The sequence below is a fragment of the Argentina silus genome (genome assembly GCF_951799395.1).
Source record: "Argentina silus genome assembly, chromosome: 12".
In the NCBI taxonomy this organism is placed as follows: Eukaryota; Metazoa; Chordata; class Actinopteri; order Argentiniformes; family Argentinidae; genus Argentina; species Argentina silus.
The window spans coordinates 3,737,363-3,757,835 of record NC_139666.1 but is presented as its reverse complement, the minus strand read 5'-3'; positions in this window follow the sequence as shown (position 1 = coordinate 3,757,835).

Here is a 20,473-nt window from a genome sequence, read left to right as displayed (position 1 = left end):
CTGTTTTCTCCTCTTGAACTTGGGCTCATTTGCTCCACGAGACAAGTTGCAGACCCGTAATACTCACAATACTTTAACCAGAATGCATATAAACTTCTCTTTTTACAATGTTCACAGGAGGATTCCAATCAAATAAGCAATTTTAAAGTAAAAGTGTAAAAGTGTGAAAATCCGCTGCTAACTGTTTGGAGTGTGGAGGCACATGCATTGCCGCTTTGAGGATAAACCTTGAATTACACGTTGATAATGTGACAGGTCAAGTAGTCATTTCTCAGGTCCTTACCCAGACAGTATATCAAGCTTCCCCTGTTTTTGGTGGTGTCCAACAACTAACAAAATACCGGGGGTTTCAGAGTTAGCAGAGTCAGCTCAACTCAGATTTCACATTATAGTAGTACCACTGTATAGTAGTACCGCCTATTCCTTCATTAAATACTCTATTATATAGTGTCCAGACTCTGTGTTCTGCATTTGGGTTCACTAGCTCTGATTCGTAACACAATAGAAATGTCCATCACAGGGAGTAAAGCAAATTTACCCCAAAAAAAAGGCACCATCACTGAAGCAAGCACTAAGAACCGTCCTCAGCCCCCACCACACCCTGCGGTAACTAGCTAACTAAATGACTGCCTCTTCCGGCTAAATGACGTCAACACACAACAAGCCATACACCACAACAATGACAAACAACTGAGAACTGTTTTTTTCTTTTGCTATTGTTGTTTTTTATTTTTATTTTTCCATTTTATTGTGTTTGTAAAGATTTAATGGCTATCCTGTATCTGTTTCACGCTCTGAACAGATAACTAAAAAAGACAGAACACAAAAAAAAGAAGGGGGGAAAAAAAATGATCAAGGAAAAAGAATAAATTAAAAATAAATAAAAAGTCCCTCGATGAGGGGGGGGTGGTGGTGGGCCAAAAACCCCCCAAAAAAACAACAACTGAGAACAAAATATTATTTAGCTTATCTCCTGCAGTGAGGAGGGGGAAACCAAGTTAGTTAGTAGTTAGTTAATTTAATTATAACATTCAACAATTCCATTCAAACTCAAAACTTTGGTTTTGGCGGAGCATTTTCTTTAGTTAGAAGATGAAAATGTACAAAAGAAGTCAGTACAGTCGGTTAACTAAACACTCCATATTCCGTATGAAAACAGAAAATCAAGCTACTTTAAGGTCTGGGATTGACTTAAATGAGAGGAATTCTCTGACAGCAACAGCGTTTTTAGACCCCGAGCCAGACGATGATCTTTTTTACATCATAGTGATTTGACCAAGCTTATGTCGTTAGTCTTCCACTGCAATAACAAGGGAGCGTTGATTGATTGCCGTCTATGGCTGTTGCTATGGCAATCCCAGGGGTCATCTCCAAATTAAAATCTGGAGTGATGCGGTTTGAATAGAGCACACCGCCGGGACTTCAGAGTGACCTCAGCAAGGTGATGGAAGTACCTCTTCATCGCCTTAGACTTCGACACCCACTTGACCTACAGACTTCGCATAATAGCTGTTTGTAAGCATTCAGACTCTCCCTCTCCATCCTCTCATCTCTCTCTTTCAGAGTCTGTGCCGATAATGAGAACCATGCAGTACCACTCGAGTAGAATGTAGAAAACATAGTTTGATGTCGAGCGATGATTTATTGACCGGCTTTTTCTGTGGTGTATCTGCATTTTTTCCTCGTTAACTGCTCACATGTGGAAATGAGCATGGGGGGGGGGGACATACTCTTGATATTATATAACACATACAGATATTATGCATATGCATATGGATATACAGTACGTTGTGTACTGCTTGGATTGATACCATGTACCCACCAGCTTGCCAAACTTTGAATCCAGTGAACAGTAAGCAATCAAGTGTCAGCTAGGGTAACTCATACTCAGAGCAAACTGTACAATTATGCAGTGATGTCACATGCTTCATGCTTCATGCACATTACACACACACACACACACACACACACACACACACACACACACACACACACACACACTCGGCCAACTAAGACAATCCGTATCTTGACCCATGGGAGGAACAATTTATGTACCCTAGAACTGCTCATCGCTTGCACATCATTGTAATGTAGCACAGCACTGTGAAAGCCTGGATGCTAATTCAACTTAAGGTTGATTGCCATAACTGGTCATCATGCTTTTTGACTGTGTAATATGAGCATACAAAACCACAGTAAATCCATTGTAATGGATCTTCCCTGTCTTCCCTGTCTGAGGAATCCATAAACTGGATGGGAAACATTAACAAAGCCCGTCACCGTTTTCCTCGGTACACTCATAGCTCCGAGGCAAACCGTAAACTGAAGACTTCACACAGCAACTTGCGAGAACAATAAAAACCCTTCTCTTTATGGAAAACACACGGGTTGGGACTGGGAGGGCGTGTCTGTTTGTACCAGGTGCGTGGCTAGGCAGGCAAAAACTCCCAGACTTGGAAATAACAACTCACTGGAATGTCAGGCGCATTCTGTAGAGTTCAGTTCTCACAGGTTACTTCCCCCGCACACCTGAGATCAGCTCTGTTGTTGTTCCCGTACCTCCGTTCTGAGGTGCTTCCATTGATCCGTCCCTTTTTGAATTGAACATTTGCCATCGTTCTAATGTTCTCATGTTGTTATTGCTTTTTAAGACATCTAACTTAAGTTATACTACTCCAAACCTTCTCAGTGCAGATTGGACACCGTCGAGAAGGAGGACGACGCTGGCTGTGTCCCAACAGACCTAGCTTCCTTTCTTCGGCTCCTTTCCCCCACGACCACTGATCTGAACGCGTCTGGGAGGACACTCATCCCTTCACTCTCAGTGCCAGCTGCACTGAAGATAAGGATAAGAGACAAACACAGGAAGCCATGACACTCAGAGCAGAGGACTTTTAGAAATAATAGTTTGCTTGTCCCGTTCCTATTACCTCAGCTGTACTGTGTGGCGTGGACTTCCATGCTTAATAGGTTACGCAACACATTACAGCAGAAGGCATTGTGAGGAACAGTCGGGGAGCAAATCCACAGATTATGTTCAAAGCATCCCCTGCACCGGGTCTTTGTGTTTAAGTCCTGAGCAGTGAGCAGTGAGCAGAGCACTAAGACCTCTGTTGAAAATGGGATGATGTAAGCTTACACCCATTCAGGAAATCAAATGCTAACATTAGCGCTCATCAAAAATGTCTGAGTTGCTTGTAAAGGTTCTCCAGTTTGTTTGCTTAATCCAAGGAAACGTGTTCCAAATAAATATTTAGTTCAAAACATGTCATCGACTAAATGGATCCAACTGACCTCGTAGATGAAGAACACCATTCTGTTGTTTTATTCTCTATGGCTAACCTGATCTGAACAGCACACAACACACAACACAATGCCCTGTATAAGTAATGAGACAGTGAAGACAGTGACAGTGATTTTTACTTATATTGGCTCTATACTGTAAAGGTTTGGATTTGAAATCAAACAATTACTATGCGGTTAAAGAATATACTCTCAGCATTTACATAATGGTATTTGTGTACATATTGGTTTCACCATTTAGAAATGACAACACTTTTTATACATAGTCCCCCCATGCCAAGATAATCTTTTCTAAAAACCTTCCTCTTTCAATCACTCTGGTACCTGATAATATTCATCTTATCTGTCAAAAAGATCTTTTTCCGGACCTCTGCAGGTGTTTTAGCTACTTTCTAGCAAACTGTATCCTGACCCTCCTTTTTGAGGATAACAAGTGGTTCTGGTAACTCACCAGAAATACTTGTAAAATTGTACTTTTGGTGCCCTGAAATAGGGGGACGATGTATAAAAAGTGTCATTTCTAAATGCCGCAACCAATATGTACACAAATACCCTCAAATAAAAGCTAAGAATCTCTACTTTAACCTAAGAGTACGTTTTTGATTTAAAAAACCAAGCCTTTGGAGTATAGAGCCAAAAGCTGAAAAAAATGCTTCACTGTCCCATTACTTACGCAAGGCACTGCATGTGCTCACACATACAGACATTTGTAAAAGCCAGACTGCTGTGTAGACATTGCATGCATGCGCCTGGGGCCGTGAGGCCAGCAGTTAACCTCAGGAATGAGAACCATCTCGGAAATGAATCTGGTAAATTGGAATGCGAGGAACCCAGGCATCTGTGGTTGACTTAATCACACAGGATGCTGTCCCCATTGATTGCGGTTAAGGTCAAAGAAACGGGGGTTCGCAGACTACAGCGAGTTCCACAGTTATGTAGTCTGCATGATGCTACTGTGCACCAATGCTTGCTGGCCCATGTGGGATTGTTAGCCTCGCAGCATTCTGCTGAGCATGCTTCTTTGACATCATGCAATGTGAAAAAATGACAAAGCACACAAACACTGGAAGGTGATAATGATGATGCGGGGCTTTGGTCAGCCTCAGCAGAATGGGACCTCCTGACTCCTAGGACTCCCTCAACAGCTGCTCCCAGTCTCTGCCAGGAGGACAAACACACACAGTTCCCTTTAACTGTTCACAATAAACAATGAGAGGGGGAATCTGGATTCTGTGCTGTTGTTTTGGTGTTGTAACCCGGGAGACAGACATAAACCAGACAAGTAGGTGCACGTGTCTATGGAGAGGAGGACACTAAATAAACTCCCTCTGGTTACATTCGGCCCCTAGGAACTGAATTGGAACTACTGATTCTAACTACTTAACTGGCCCAGGCGAAGTTATGCCAGTCAAAGGGGGCAACCACACGACAAACCGTCAAAGTCAGTGAAAGAAGGATACCATGTTTTGAAACCATGTTTTGGCGGGATCATTTTTTGGGGCCAGTAACGTGTTGTAGCCTTAACCAGTGTCAGTCAAGCCTGACAATATGTGTGTGATATAAATGTACAACAAAAAAGTTAGGAGTGATTAACCGGCGAAGAGCTCTAATGAACTACATTTCCCTTGAGGCCGCGTCGTTCCGGTGCTGGGTCATCGCATGCACTACACACTTGTTCATCATGTGTGTGTGTGTGTGTGTGTGTGTGTGTGTGTGTGTGTTTGGGGCGAGCATGCATCCCTGCATGTGTGTTTATGTGTGTGGGTGAATGAGAGGAGTATGTGTCTATGCCCGCATAGACCCTGCCTCTGCATGCCTCCGGTGCAACCACAGAGGGAGGTGTGGTGTGTGTGACAGAATCCCAGCAGAGTCTGGTGGCTCCCAGGATGGCTGTGAAACACACCTCCATGGGGATCCTCGCTGCCGTGACAACTGCCTCCCCATCCTGTCAGTCAGTGTGCATCTCCATGACGACACCTGCTACCACTCCTCCTGAGGCAGAGGAGTTCTCACTGCAGGGACCAGTTTCTTCCTCCCTTGCCCCAAGGTGCCCCCGCAGGGTACCCATCAAGCTGCTTGCACACTTTGCAACTTTAGAAATCTTTCCGTCGCCTGACCTTTCACATTAGAAGATGAGGAAAACGTTCCAGATGCGTGGCTTTCACATTGGACATGTGCAACGGGCACAATCGGCAATCCCCGCAGAGCCCGTCGAGAGAGTATGGAGTACCTTTCACCCTACCCGAGATTTGTCCCCGATATATCTCAAACTTCCAAGAGAGATCGGGATGCCATACGAACAAGGCATTTGTGGCAAATGTTGTGAAATGTGACAGCAGCTTCAGATGACTTCTGTCTTGCTCTTCTGGGCTGACTTCCACATTTTTTAATTTAATGCACAGGTTTTTCTCAAACTTTGATGAAAGGCACCTTAGTCTGGTCAAAAAGCAGGTTTAAATTTAGGCCTGTTAGAGCATTCTCTGGAGGGGTCATATGTTGCAAATGTTTGGGAGCAACTGTAAAAATCGCTGCAGTAATTCATACAGTACTATCTAATATCCTCCCCTTCTCTTGTGCGTATACGGTAACTTGTGAATTCCCCTGACTGTGCAAGTCCCAGTTTCATTACTGTCTCAACAAATCTGTTTCCACAGCAATGAACAGACCTAAAAACTTGGTCATTTCATTGACCAATTCTTCTAATTCTTACAACTCAGGGAACATTTTAATGAAAAGTGATGTGAACCCTCTCAGGAGGACTTCTGTTCCGAATTAAGAGAGATCACTCTCGCGGGTGGGGGGTAGAAGCATAAAGTATAAGATGTTTATTGATTGAACCTGCTGCCTTAAAGCCTCCAGTCTGTGGTTAAATCTCCCTATCAGTGCCTGGGTGTCAATCTGTCGGAGGCCTGGAACAGACAGGGCTTTGAAAACAGAGCCAAAATGATTGTTAATTAATTCATCTCCATGAGGCAGCAAGGCCGAAGCCCCTGTGGTACAAACTTGCAATAGCAAAGAAGCAATTCCCCACTCCCTGCATCGAACTGTAGACAAACTACATACTGTAATGCTATGTCCATATCTGCTGGGATTCAAATACAATTTAGTTAATCCATTTTGGGGAATTAAAAGAGATATCTTTTTAGCACAATTCTAAATTATCCACATACATAGAGTGCTGTACATACAACTAGGGTTGCAAAATTCCAATTTGCAAAGGTTTCAGAAACTTTCCCAAACCATAGTAATTTACACATAATTTGGAAAATGTATGGAAACGTTGGATATTATCAGAAATTGTTAATAGTGTAAATATTGTGTGTAAATATTAAATACATTGTTTATATTCTTTATCTGTGTGCCCATGTTGTCTGTGAGTTACAAATGGGCAGATTTATGCATAACGGTATGCATGCATAATGGTAGGGACTAGTTCCCTTGGGTAACCACTGACAATGGGAGTGACAAGCTGCATGTGTGTGACAGAAGAAACATTGCAAACATTGTGTGTCAGTCCTCTTGGAACAAACATGTATAATGCAAACGTTTAATTTGTCATTTCCACTGTAACGGTACTTCTCCTCCCACTCTTTTTCCTCTCTAAGTGTATCTTTCACAGATACACGAGCGTTAACTAGTCAGATCTTAACACATCTCAACGTACGGGTTCAGCTCGCTTGGTTGTGATTTCCCCAACAATATCGTCACCCGAACTAATGGTTAAAGCCCACATTGTTAAAGGCCATTGTCTCGGAGCCGCCCCTGCAAATGTGAAGGAACACAAAAGTGTGGTTACATTGTGAATCCAGCATATCACTGATTAAACCATAAGCTCTTTATTCGGGGCTAATGGTGTCTAATATCATCCCACACCCCCGAGCAACCACAGCCGTAAGCTTGTAAGCTTGTTCCGAAAGTAACATTTTCCTCACAGATCTCTATCATGGTCAAATGCTTTACTTGTGTCCATTCACAGGTGCCATAGGGCAACATGCACAGACACCTCACCAGAGTAAGTCAGGCGCACGTGGACGGTGCCATATCTCCCTCTCTTCACGCAACACATGGCTTAAGCTTCAGCATGTGTTTCTCTCACACTTTTCTCTCTTTCTCTCTCTTTCTCTCTCTCTCTTTTTTTCTCTCTCTCTCTCTCTCTCTCTCTCTCTCTCTCTCTCTCTCGCCATTCTGTTTTCTCAGTATCAGTTAAATACTAAAAATAATTATCCGCCAGATCTTTTGACATGGGCATCGGAGCGAGAGGAGCCCCCCCACCCCTCCTCTCCTTCTCCTTTGGGCTGTGTTCCAGAGGTCATTCTCGCAGGCTGACATGCCATTAGAGGTCCATCCTCGCTAATTAGACGCCTCGTTTGAAGAAGGCCCATGCTTTCTCCCTCCTTTCCTCCCTTGCTCTTTCTCTCTCCTTTCCTCTCTCCCTCTTCCTCTTTTATTCTCCCTCCCTCCGTCCCCATGGGCATTTTATATTATGTCACAGTTGTGCAACAGTCAAAAACTAACCAAAGTGATGTGACAGTATTGCTTTTGAAAGTTTTTTAAACGCTGGAGCTCTGTAACTTTTGCAATGTTGGATTGACATTGTTTTTTGATGGTTGTTGGATAGTCACAGTTTTTTTGTTGTTGACGTTGTTACAATATATATTTCAGTTTGATATTTTACATTTTATAATAAAAACTGTTCAATAAGTCTCTTTAAGTCTTTTAAGTCCAGAAACATAGATTATACACCTCCATTAGGCTCACAAATGTTAAGAAGTTTAAAAAATTAACATGATACATAGCCTATATGAATAATGGGATAATGTAACAATGCTAGACACTCCAAAATATAACTTAAAAAATACAATTAATATTTATTTCAAAAGAAATAGTTGTAAAAGCAACAAAAGGGGATAGTGGAGAGGATAAAGTTCAGACCATGATCATCAAATGGTCGTTTGGTTTTAATGTTGTCCCAAAGTTAGTTTTCATCGTCTCTCTATGGTTGGCACAAGACAGTGAATCAACATCCTTTTACATACGTTTATACAATGTTTGGATGTAGACGTTGCTGCACTACCATTTTCTGTCATGACCGATGTACAACGATACAACCAAAAAACAATATTAACACAACGTTCTTTTTTCTAAAATGCCCATGAGGCTCACGCTTTCTCTCAGTGTCTCACCCCCTCCCTCTCTGTTTATTGCTCTCTTTCTCCCTATATCTCTTTCTCCCCCTTCCTCTCCCTCTGACTCCCTATTGCACCATGGGTGCTGCTTTCGCCTGTTGACACATTAGGTTGCCATAGAGACCTAGGGAATACGAAACACGAGGATACACGACATTCACAACTCAGTGGGCGCACGGTAAACTCACCTGACACCAACCTGGGCCTCTCTGTCAATTCCGTCAATCCCCCCCCCCCTCACCCCACTGCCTTCACCCCCTTTGAAGTTGGATCATTAGTCGCTTGACACACACCTGAGGAGTCGCATATTGTGAGGCGCAAAACATCAAATATGCCCACATCCACCCGCAGCAGGGAGAGAGACACCTGATGAAAGAGGGGAAACAGCGCTGGAAGAGTTTCAGAGGGATGCAAATGGCACAAGCGGCGAGACAGATGATCATACATCCGTTTTATCGCCGTTATCAAAGCCATCCATCATCAACACAGAGGCTTTCCCTACAACCTTATCAGCAATGTCCTTGGAAAATCATTATAAAACAAGTGGTAACAAGGGAGGAGGATTACAAGAACCCTTCTTCTTTGTGTGAATATTCAGTCCTCAGTAGAAGGTGCAGCTACGCAGAAGATCTTTTGTCTGACCACTTGTGCCTCTGATAGAATAGATTGATATCCATGAATGTGAGTGTGTGTGTGTGTGTGTGTGTGCATGTGTGCGTGTGCGTGTGCATGTGTGTGTGTGTCAGTGTGCGTGTGTTGATAATGATTACGGTTCCTAAATGTTTCAGTGCGTGCACATTTGTGTGCTCGTGTTTGTGGGCTCTTAAGACTTGGATGAGGCTAAATCCTTCTCTGGGAAACTGGCCCATGTATGGGTGGATCCAAAACTCCTCATTCCAACATGAAAATGAGACCATGAAAGGAATAGCGATGCCAATGTAGGCCCACATGATAGCAGTGACACTGACAGTATTTACTGCTCAATCCATCGCTCCCACTCAGTGTCCGTCCTAGGAATGGTCACCTGAGGACAGTTAGGAATCGTCCTGTTGTGCTTTAGGTGTTATGAGAGACCTTCTTAATCCCTACAGTATTTTTACCCTCACTCCTCGCGTTAACCACTTATGTCCGTCTGACTCACACAGCCTACACAGGAAACATGCTGTGTGTGTGTGTGTGTGTGTGTGTGTGTGTGTGTGTGTGTGTGTGTCTGTGTGTGTGTGTACACTCCTCCACCCTACCTCCACTTTCTCCTGCCCACTCCATGTACCCACACCACCGCTACGGAGGCTTGCTAGAGCTCATGGTTGTTTGTTTTGCCACTGAGGGATTAATCATGTTCAGAGTCCTCGATGGGACATTAACTGGAAATTAATTCAATTAGAACTTGGTTCTGTTGGGTGATTTAATTGGGGAGATCAATGATTGCTCAGCTTAATAGCTGTCCTACAGATGTGAATGGCCAGGATATAGCAGGAATATATATCTGTTGAATGTTTAATTATTGCAGAGAGGACAGGCTCAAAGTTTATGGTTATAAAATGGCCTGGAACGATTGAGCATGATACACAAGAGAGAACCAAAAACAGTTGAATCTTTCTATAAGATTTGAAAAAATTCAAATATGTTGTTGTCTCTGTTACTTCAGTTTCGCTCGGCTAGGTTGCTGCTTCGAAGAGAGATGAGCACTAAATGGATCTGAAAGTCCCAGCATTCATAAAAACACAATAAAAAACAGCAGGTAAAAACATAATCACATGTCTTCATCAGCATGAGGTCTTCCTATTAAAAGTGTTTGTCCTTGTCCCCCCTCTGGCGACTCGTCTGTCCCCTGTTGAGCTGTCTCCCTGGCACACACACACACACACACATGTGCACGCACACACACACACACACACACACACACACACACACACACACACACACACACACACACACACACTCTGAAACCTCCACAGGCAAGGTGAACCCACCAGGAGGCACCCTGTGTGGCTTTGATAACAGACAGGAGAGGGATGTTAAAACTGTGTGTGTGTGTGTGTGTGTGTGTGTGTGTGTGTGTGTGTGTGTGTGTGTGTGTGTGTGTGTGTATAAAGCAGGGGATAGTGTTAGTGACTGTGTTAGTGAGAGAGAGAGAGAGAGAGAGAGAGAGAGAGAGAGAGAGAGAGAGAGAGAGAGAGAGAGAGAGAGAGAGAGGTTTAAAAAAGGAGAAAATGTTTCTCATTGAAGTTGTGAACTCCATGTTTCCAAAACGTTTTTACCTGCAGTGTGTACAAGGCCTAAGTCAGTCTCCCCATTTACATAGAGAGTCTCACAGCGCACCCATCAGAAAGTGCTGATGGGAGGCAGTGCATCAGGTGAATTTCACCAGCGACATGCAGATTCTAACGATGAATAGAGGAGTGCTTCAAATGGAGTCAGTAATTTAATAAATAAATAAATAAATAAAAAATAATATATACATATACACATACACACACACACACATATATATATACAATTATTTTTTATTTATTTATTAAATTACTGACTCTATTCATCGTTATATATATATAATTGAATGCATACTGCTCATCTGCAAAATACATCTGGCATCGAAAACTTAGTCAGGTGAACTCATTTTGTGCAGTGAGTGTACATCAGTTTGTAAACAATAGTATGGGAGGAGGAGGAGGAGGAGGAGGAGGAGGAGGAGGAGGAGGAGGAGGGTCATCGCGTAGAGCCAACAGCAAAACATTTCAAGGGGTGTGGACTTGGTTAAAACCTCCGACAGTCAATCGAGAGATGAGATTCTGGGATCCGAGATTAGTATACATATGGCTTCAAGGTGAGAGAGGACCTTTAGATAAATATTTCAGATGGTTATTAAAATGGATATATACAGTATATAAAGCTCCCAGTGATAGCACGGCTGTCAAAACACGCAGAGCTGTCACGCCCATAGAGGGCACAAAGGTGCCCCCTCAGATTTTACATTTTTCTGACGTTAAATTAATTACTGAACTTATAGGGTGATTTTCAAAGAAACTTAAAAGCTGATGTACGCCTGCATTCTCCTGTGCCCACGCCGCATGTATTGAGATGCTATTTTTAAGAGACCTGAGGTCTTTGAGCGCAAAACGAGGCGAACATGCCTTATTTAAATAACTTGTCTGCCTCACTCATATCGTTTTACAATGGGCAGTGACTTGGAAGGGGGGGAAATCCAGGTCAGAAAACAAAAAAAGATTAGCTTTAACGGGAAAATCAGTGCGTCATCTAGAGAGAAAATCTGGCAAAGAATCACCAAATCACCTTTGTTATTTTTATTTAACATCATATGGTTTGGACTGACCTTTAGTTGATTATAATCTTAATATGTTCTTTTGTTTGTGAACCTTCACCATCTACTGAGGGCACCAGTGATGAGTCCAAATCATTTGTCCTGTGCTCCACTGCTGACTGTCTCAAAAACAAAAGCTAATTTTACTGCATCAAAGATTGCTGTAAAACATAAAGCCGTAGATGACAAAATCTTAATCAGGCAGTTGATTGAGACGGTCAGCAATGGAATGAAAAGCACTGGAAAAGCTCTGATCCCAAAGGCTAAAACCAGAATGGAGTGATTGACAAATATATATTTTTTGATTAGATGCATTGGTAGCATCAAATGCATCTACAAAACTGTAAATATATTATATTTATTGGGTCTGTCTGGCGATGAAGCAATTTAAATGACATCAGAGGTGCGTGAGGTGCGGATCTCGTATAAGCATATGTTGTGAAGACGACGCCCCCCTCTCTGAGAGCCTGGCGCAGGTGTTGTGAAGACGACGCCCCCCTCTCTGAGAGCCTGGCGCAGGGGGAGAGGTGTTTGCGCACCATATCGTCACTTTTGAAAATTGGCCAAGAATGCAGATCGGCTCAAACCTCAGATTACGCTTGCGTATCTGCTTGTTCATCTGCTTGTTCACCCTCATAATTATTTACAAAAAGGTGTTTTGCAGAGGGGGCACACTGACTGGACCAGGCCAAGAGTGCCCCCCGCCCCCCTTATTCTCCCTTGTAAGATCTCATGAATTTCCTTCTCCATTAAGTTGGGTTAAATTCCAGTAAGTAAGAATTAAATTCTTAAACGATGTACAGTATGAGGATAGGTATTTGCTATGTGGAGTGCAATTGAATATTGAATTATAAATAGTTTCCTGAGTTGACTGTGATTAAGATGGCGTTGACCCACCCCGGCAACCTAGTGCAGTTTGTCAGGCAGGAACCATAGCTGCCGTCCAGGTGCTTCTGGCCAGATAATAAATCTCTCTATTTGGGAGGAAGCACATGTGATTGGTGCTGTACAACAAAACGAACAGATGTCAAGACGGCAAACCTTTGAAGAGGCACTACAGGATACTCTGACAAAACTGGTTCTGACCTTGTTGGACTAAGCCAAGCTGATTGATTACTCAGTGGTATCTGCTGGTTAGCCACGTGTGCTTCGAGCTACTTCTCAATTTCCTCAGCAGTATTCAGCCAAGCCACTACAGCACTGGTGTACATATAGACAGTGCTTCCATTTGGGTCTCCACAATGGGAATGTATATTTCGCATGCATACCCTTTCTCCTGTGTTCATCATCCCTCCCTTATTGTAGTGTTCACAGACAAATTTGGCCGGTCTGTTTTTTTCTTATATAAACACAAAAACCATAAATCATCACCAAATTTTGTTTCACACCTTTTTAAACTGTGAAACAATGTCTTCAGCTAGTGGTTAACATGAGTAACTGCAGTGAATATACAAAGAACAGACACTGAAAATGTATCTACATTTCAATGTATTTTTTCCTGTTGTATGTATGTTTTTTTTACATTTCATTACCCATTCATTTCCTATAGCGGTCATTTTAGACCCGGAACCCCACAGGTGTGACAAAGTTGATTAAAAGACTTTAAACAAAAAGTCTCGAGGCAATCAGATGAAAAACACAATATTTATATTTAGGAAAAGTTGTAAATCGGTCAGATTTGACCCGAACACAAAAGGAAGGATCCACTAAACACATCTGGAAGCAGTCATACACTTCATGTTGAGGGCTTCATCTGAGTTGAGTTTACGTTTTCTCTCTCTGCATACAAAGTGGAGACAGTACAATACCCTGTGCAGCATCTGATTATAGTGGCCAAGTGCAGTCTGAGTCCTGGCTAGGGCTTGAATGTTGGCCCGGGCCGTAAGTGTGATCTATGGCCCTGTGTTTGCCCAGCACATTAACATCTCATCTCTGGTGTGATAGGATCCCAGGAGAGAAGAGACAGATAATAGATCTGTTGTTCTCACGATATGAATGCAGCAGAGATCCTTATGGAGAGAGACTGGCTGTGTGTCTTTTTTCTTCTTTGCTGATCCAGGGCCAGTTTTCTGGGTGAGAAATTCCCATGGCTAATCGCTATGGCTACTAATCTTCCCTTCTCTCCCCCACCCGCACTTTGGACATTTTTTGCTGCCAACACAGGGAGCACCGGCAGTAGATAAGACACACTTTTGACACTTGTTTGGACAGCAGCTGAGGCCTCTGGAAGCATTTCATTTTCAAACGAAATTAAGATTGGGAGGCACTTTGCTTCGCTTGGGCATTTCTCTCCCCCCCGTTAGATAAGCTCCACAGAAAACAGATAATGGGAGATTAACTTCGCCGGGCCGCCTGGCCACCATCTTTCTCTCATTAAACATGCAGGAAATGAGGTGTCTGTCTGGGGTGCCTCGGCCGCTAACAGACGCGTCCAATAAACTTGACTCTAGACATCCCAGACATGGATCTGATTGGGAAAAGATGCGTTGGATTGGCACCACATGCTCCGCTGCTCGCACCCTTGTAGGATGTTAAATCTGAATGTTACCCTCCATATTTATCCTGTTTCCATGCCGCCCACCCACCAGCTAATCTTAACAACATGAATGTTAACCAACATCCCATATGCACAGGATGTGCGGTATAAGAGCAGATGTTTTATAGGCTCTTAAACCATTGGAACTTGTGCAATTGATTGTCTTCCCTCTTTCTATCCTCACCTTTTTTTATCATTGGTATATTTTCATAGATTTTCTAGACATGTTTGAGGGATATTCAATAACTGGTCAAATCATTCATGAAAAAAAGGTGAAGGAGGATTTGATACCTTTCAATTTGCAAACATGAATATTATACACTCACCGAGCACTATTAGGAACACCTGTACACCTTCTCATGGTGGAGGTGGTGTAATGGTGTGGGGAATGTTTTCTTGGCACACTTTGGGCCCATTAATACCAATCAATCATCGCTTGAATGCCACAGCCTATTTGAGTTTTGTTGCTGACCATGTGCATCCCTTCATGGCCACAATTTACCCATCTTCTAATGGCTACTTCCAGCATGATAATGCACCATGTCACAAAGCAAAAGTCGTATCAAACTGGTTTCATGAACATGACAATGAGTTCAGTGTTCTTCAGTGGCCTTACCAGTCACCGGATCTGAATCCAATAGAACACCTTTGGGATGTGGTAGAATGGGATTGAGGCTGTTTTGAGAGCAAAGGGAGGTATTAGTATAGTGTTCCTAATAAAGTGTTACTGCGTATTGTATTATTTGTATTTCGTATGCTGCATTGTCATCGAACCGAGCCAAAGAATTTTACTCCCTGCACTCGTGTATGAGACATAACAATAAACTTGAAACTGAAACTGAAACTGAGTGTATAACTATCCTGTGATAGTGGTGTACTGCCCCACGTCACCACCTCTGTTTTCCCTCTTAAGCACAGTGCTACAGCTATTCCTGAACACCATCTGCTTATAGCCCCGCCATGTTCAGTGAGTGCCCTGACCACACTGCTCACCACTCCAAGGCCCTTCCATGTTCAGTGAGTGCCCTGACCACACTGCTCACCACTCCAAGGCCCTTCCATGCTCCTCTGATGGTTTCAGGACCACAGGGTGGTGTTTAACACGGTGAGCGAGAGGCGTATCACAAGAGCCCACAGAGCTGCATCTAATTAAAGCCACACGTTTGTGGATGCCGTGTCACACCAGGACCCCATACCTGCATCCTTTTTGGATTTTGTCTTCCCACCCTTCTTGAGGCATTTTTGCATTGCACTAATTAATACAGTAATTCATCTTTCAGATGTTAGAAAGATGAGATGAATAAAAAAGAAATACAAAATAATTCAAAGGGTTAGTGTGTGTGTGTGTGCGTGTGTGCGTGTGTGTGTGTGTGTGTGTGTGTGCGTGTGTGTGTGTATTTGAGAGGGAGAGAGACTACTAAGCATTGATGGTGAACACAGGGATGAGTTACATTAGCAGAGATGAGTCATTCAGAATTAAAGGAAATGTATGACCCTGAAATATTTTCTCATTTTTAAATCAGAATGAAATGTTGACACGTATATCATCAATATGGCAGGAATTCCTTTGGCTTGTCTGGGTAGCAATCAGCTGCAAAGTTAAGTGTGTACTGTGAAGTCTGCCTATAGTACGTACATCAAAACTAAACTTCAGCCAGTATAACCACTCTCACCCACAACAGTTCAGCTAACCCTAGGCCACCTGTACAAATGAGACAAGTGGTCTGCAAGCTGACCAACTCAAATAGTACTACCTGCATACAGTAAAACAGATCGGCACACAGTCATTTCAGCACATATGGCCATATATGGCATGTATTTGGCATAAGCACACAAAATACTAACCAACTTTTACGGATGCACCATAGAGAGCATCCTGACCGGATGCGTCACAATTTGGTATGGTACTGAAACTGCACTGTATGGTTATAGATAATCTGTGTTCTTATCACAACCACATGTTCAGTCATTAAGGGATTATGGCATGGGACTATACAGAAACCTGATATGTTCGTGAAAAAAATGTGTGTGTGTGTGTGTGTGTGGGAGACTTTATGCTAAGTGGGGAAGCTAAACTCAACATGAGTTAGTTTACAGATGTGGTTATGAATTGTATGGCCTCACCTTTTTCATATCTCTCTCACTCCCCCCGCCCACCCCCCCCCCACCACCACCCCCCCCCCCCCCCACCCCACCCCCCATCAGTTCATTCTCTCGTTCTCGTTCTCGTTATCAATTCTGTTAGGGTCCTTATCATGGCTGCCCCAGCCTCCCTGTGTCTGAGCTATACCGTTTGGCTGTCTCGTAAAAACTTGCGCACGCGGTACCATCAATGTGATGTACCATCGACCTTGCTGTGTGGTCAGTTTGCTCTCCAGATCTTGTGCTCAGAGGTGTGTGAGCAGTGGGAGGTGAGGTACCTTTTGGATGTGTGTCTCAGCTCTCTCGTTACAACCTCCTAAAAGCCCTGCACAATGAAACATGTTATTTCCAGCATTTCGGTTTGAATTTTAGCTTCACCAAATCAAATGATCATCCAAGTGTGAAAAACTGTGTTGGTTTTGGCGTTCTTTATTTAAAGATGCAACCCTGTCTACTCTCACTCACTTTGTTTATTAATGCCACAAAGAATTGAGGCTGTTTTGAGAGCAAAGGGAGGCCCTACCCAGTATTAGTATAGTGTTCCTAATAAAGTGTTCGATGAGTGTATAAGCTACTGTATACAATAGGGATGGGATGCATGGATCTTCTCAGCTGAGAGTCACAACAACAACACAAATTCAAAGGGAATAATAAGTCGCCCATGTTTCTGATTGAATTACTGTACTATAGGAACATTAGAAGCAAAGCTCTTCAGCTAAGTAAGGAGTGGGACATAGAAGACAAGTTCACCATGCTGGGCACAGACAGTGCACTCATCACGAGTGCTGCAGCAAGACTATTGCCCTTTGAGCATCTGCCCTGAACCACGCACAGCTTGCAAAGGTCTGTTTCCCTCCATGACAGCCTCCCCCCGTTTGATGGTCGGTTTGAACAAGGCACTGCACAGAATCACTGATCTACAAATCACCTGCTGCAAGAATTAACCACTGATTGTTGATCAATATCAGCAAAGCCGCGCAGAGCTTTGCTGAGGCTGATCATCTCAAAGACAAAATATTGTACATAGCATCCATGCGAAAATAAACCTATGGTACAAACTGGGGAAATTGCTTTAACAGCATAACATTATTATTTTTTTTTACATGTAATAAATTACCATGACCTTCATTACCATTTTTAGCTCACAACACAACAGTATTTCCAAGAGGCCCATATCACTGTACAGTAAACATATAAAAGACCACTGCTTTACCGAGCTCATCTAATATCAGTCCTCAAGAACCCTAACCCTAACCCTAACCCTAATATCAGTCCTCAAGAACCCTAACCCTAACCCTAACCCTAAACCTAACCCTAATATCAGTCCTCAAGAACCCTAACCCTAACCCTAATATCAGTCCTCAAGAACCCTAACCCTAACCCTAACCCTAATATCAGTCCTCAAGAACCCTAACCTGAACCCTAACCCTAACCCTAATATCAGTCCTCAAGAAGTGAGGCAGTTGGCATTTCTTTTATCAGTCCCTGTTATCAGCTCATTGGAGGGAACGACAACATTCCTGTCTCGTGGAGAAGGGGACACCTCCACCAATCAGGGATTTGTTATACCCACGGGGTTTTAATGATTTTGTGTTGTCGCGTGTATGGCAATTAGGCGGATCTGCATGCACATCTGTCAGAATTAAGAACAGTGTCGCTTTATAAGACAAACACAACCCGGGTGTCAGGTGGAGAATTCAGAGCGATGTTTTGTTTGTTTCCCTCCCACCAGACCCTGAGTCCTCTTCTTGATAGTTGTGTTTGACATGTTGTTTAATCAGCATCATTTTCACAGCGAGTTTTGGTTGTTTTACTTAACTCTTAACTTAACTCAATCAACTTCTAGAGCTCTGTACTGCCGGCCGCTGAGGAGACAAGTTCACAGTTCATTTAAGGAAGCCAGAGAGGCTGAAATACGCAGACGGCTCCTTGAGCCACTATGAAAAGTTTACATTAAGGAGCTTATTAGCTCACAAGGCTATCCAAGAGATGATGAATACCGTATGAGAATGCTAACAGCGCACACCGTGCCAAGAGTCAGTAGAGTTACTCACAGAGGCTCTCTTCAGTGTTAACCATATTTGACTATGTGGGGAAAGCTTTTATCTGGCCAGGGAGCTACCATGCAGGCGGGTGTCGGGGAAGGGGAGGGGAGGGGTAGGCTATGAGTTGGCTGGGGGGATGGTTATCTCATAGCAAGAAAAATGTGTCATGGTTAAACAGATTCCATAGGGGCGATGATGGATGTTGTCAAAGGGGTTAGGATCAGAAAGGTGAAACAAGAATAACACCATACATGAATATCATTTCAGAAAAATATTCAGGCAGCTTACTTATTAAGGTAGCTTAATAAGTAATAATAGCCATAATGAGCTCTAATTAGGAACCACAAGGACAGGTGAAGTAAGCCAGATGGTTCAGGTTTGAGGGTGCACTCTGTAAGACAAAGATCTACAGTATCTGTGTCTGGACCTGTCTTTGGAGAATTGATTGTTCTTCCAAGAAGGCATGAAGGAAGGCCAACTTTGTACAGTCAGGCAGCTGCCTTTGGAGGGGGACACTATTGAATTCCATTTCATATTATTTATTTTTTTATCTTTATTCAGAAAGTGTCGATTACCTTCCTCAAGTTTAGACTGGGGTACTGAGTTTGTGCTTGGCGGACAGATGCACCAGTATTGACTTGACTTCGGCCTGGCCTGTGATCAAAGCCAATATTGGGAGATATTCAAACCAGATGTCAGTGGGATAGAAGCAGTATTAAACTTGGTTGTATAACAGGTGCAAATGAGGGTGCATCTTAATGCCCACTTAATTCTAAGAGGAACTTGAGCATGGAGAAGTTCTCTTGAGACTGGATTAGATTCACATAGGTTGATTAAAAACAACAAAAAGTAGGAAATTTGACAACAGGGGTGGCCAAACCTGCCCCTGGAGTACTACAGCATGAGTATGTTATTGTTCCAAACTGAAGACCCCGATTTTGCTAATCTGCTACTCTTCAAGCCCTTGATAAGTTGAATCAGGCTAGTTAGCTAAGGGCAGGAACAAAAGTGTGCAAACCCTGTACAGTAGCTCTCCAGACTGTAGGGTTTGCAACTCCTGGTTTACAAAATGCGAGCGGATGACACTTATTTCAAGTGGACAGAGAAAAAGCCCCTAGGAATTATTAATTTGCTAAATTGACAGAAAAGTAACACGCTCTGAATGTTGCGAGCTGCCCAAAAACTAATTATTTCTAAAAACAGATGCTTTCGAGGAAGAAGACCATTAAAGCCAACCTCTATAATAGCCTAAAAGGTCCTTATTTATTCATCAGTTTATTTTCAGCCCTTCTCAAGTAACCGTGGGTTTTTACGGATCAAACACGATGGCACTTCGGCTTTGACTCTCAGCTCTGTGTAGTGGAAACAAGTACAAACTTCAGCTAAGGCTATGAAATGTAAGATACATCGATTTCCCAATGAAAGTGCATGTCAAGGCTTACTAGTGATCAAATGGTGCTCAAAGCCTGGTGCTTCAAGCTGAGTGAGCATGCCTGTTTTAATTTCACCAGCTGGGCTTTGTAGTCTCACCCCATCGTATAGTTTGTTTACATTCTGCAGTTCATAAGGTGGCGAACTCAAAGACACCACTAGCAAACATTTCAAATACTTCGGTTTCCCAACAGGTTCTGGTAACTAAAGCAGTTTATGTGTATGGTTTGCTTGACATTTCAGCACAGAATAGGCCCAGAGTCAGAGTCAGAGTCAGAGTCAGAGTCAGAGTCAGAGTCAGAGTCAGCACCATAGAAGCCTGGGAGTGCCTGTGGACAAACAATTGGCCACGGCACACACAGTGTAAGCCCAGCTGTAGAAAGCCAGCTAGTGGTGCTTTTGCACCATTTTGTATTTTTGTGTTGTAAGAATGTGTAAACCGTTAGCCTTTGGCTTTTGTTTCAATAGCAAACGTGAACCAAGTTGGAGCTCATTTAATGTTATGACC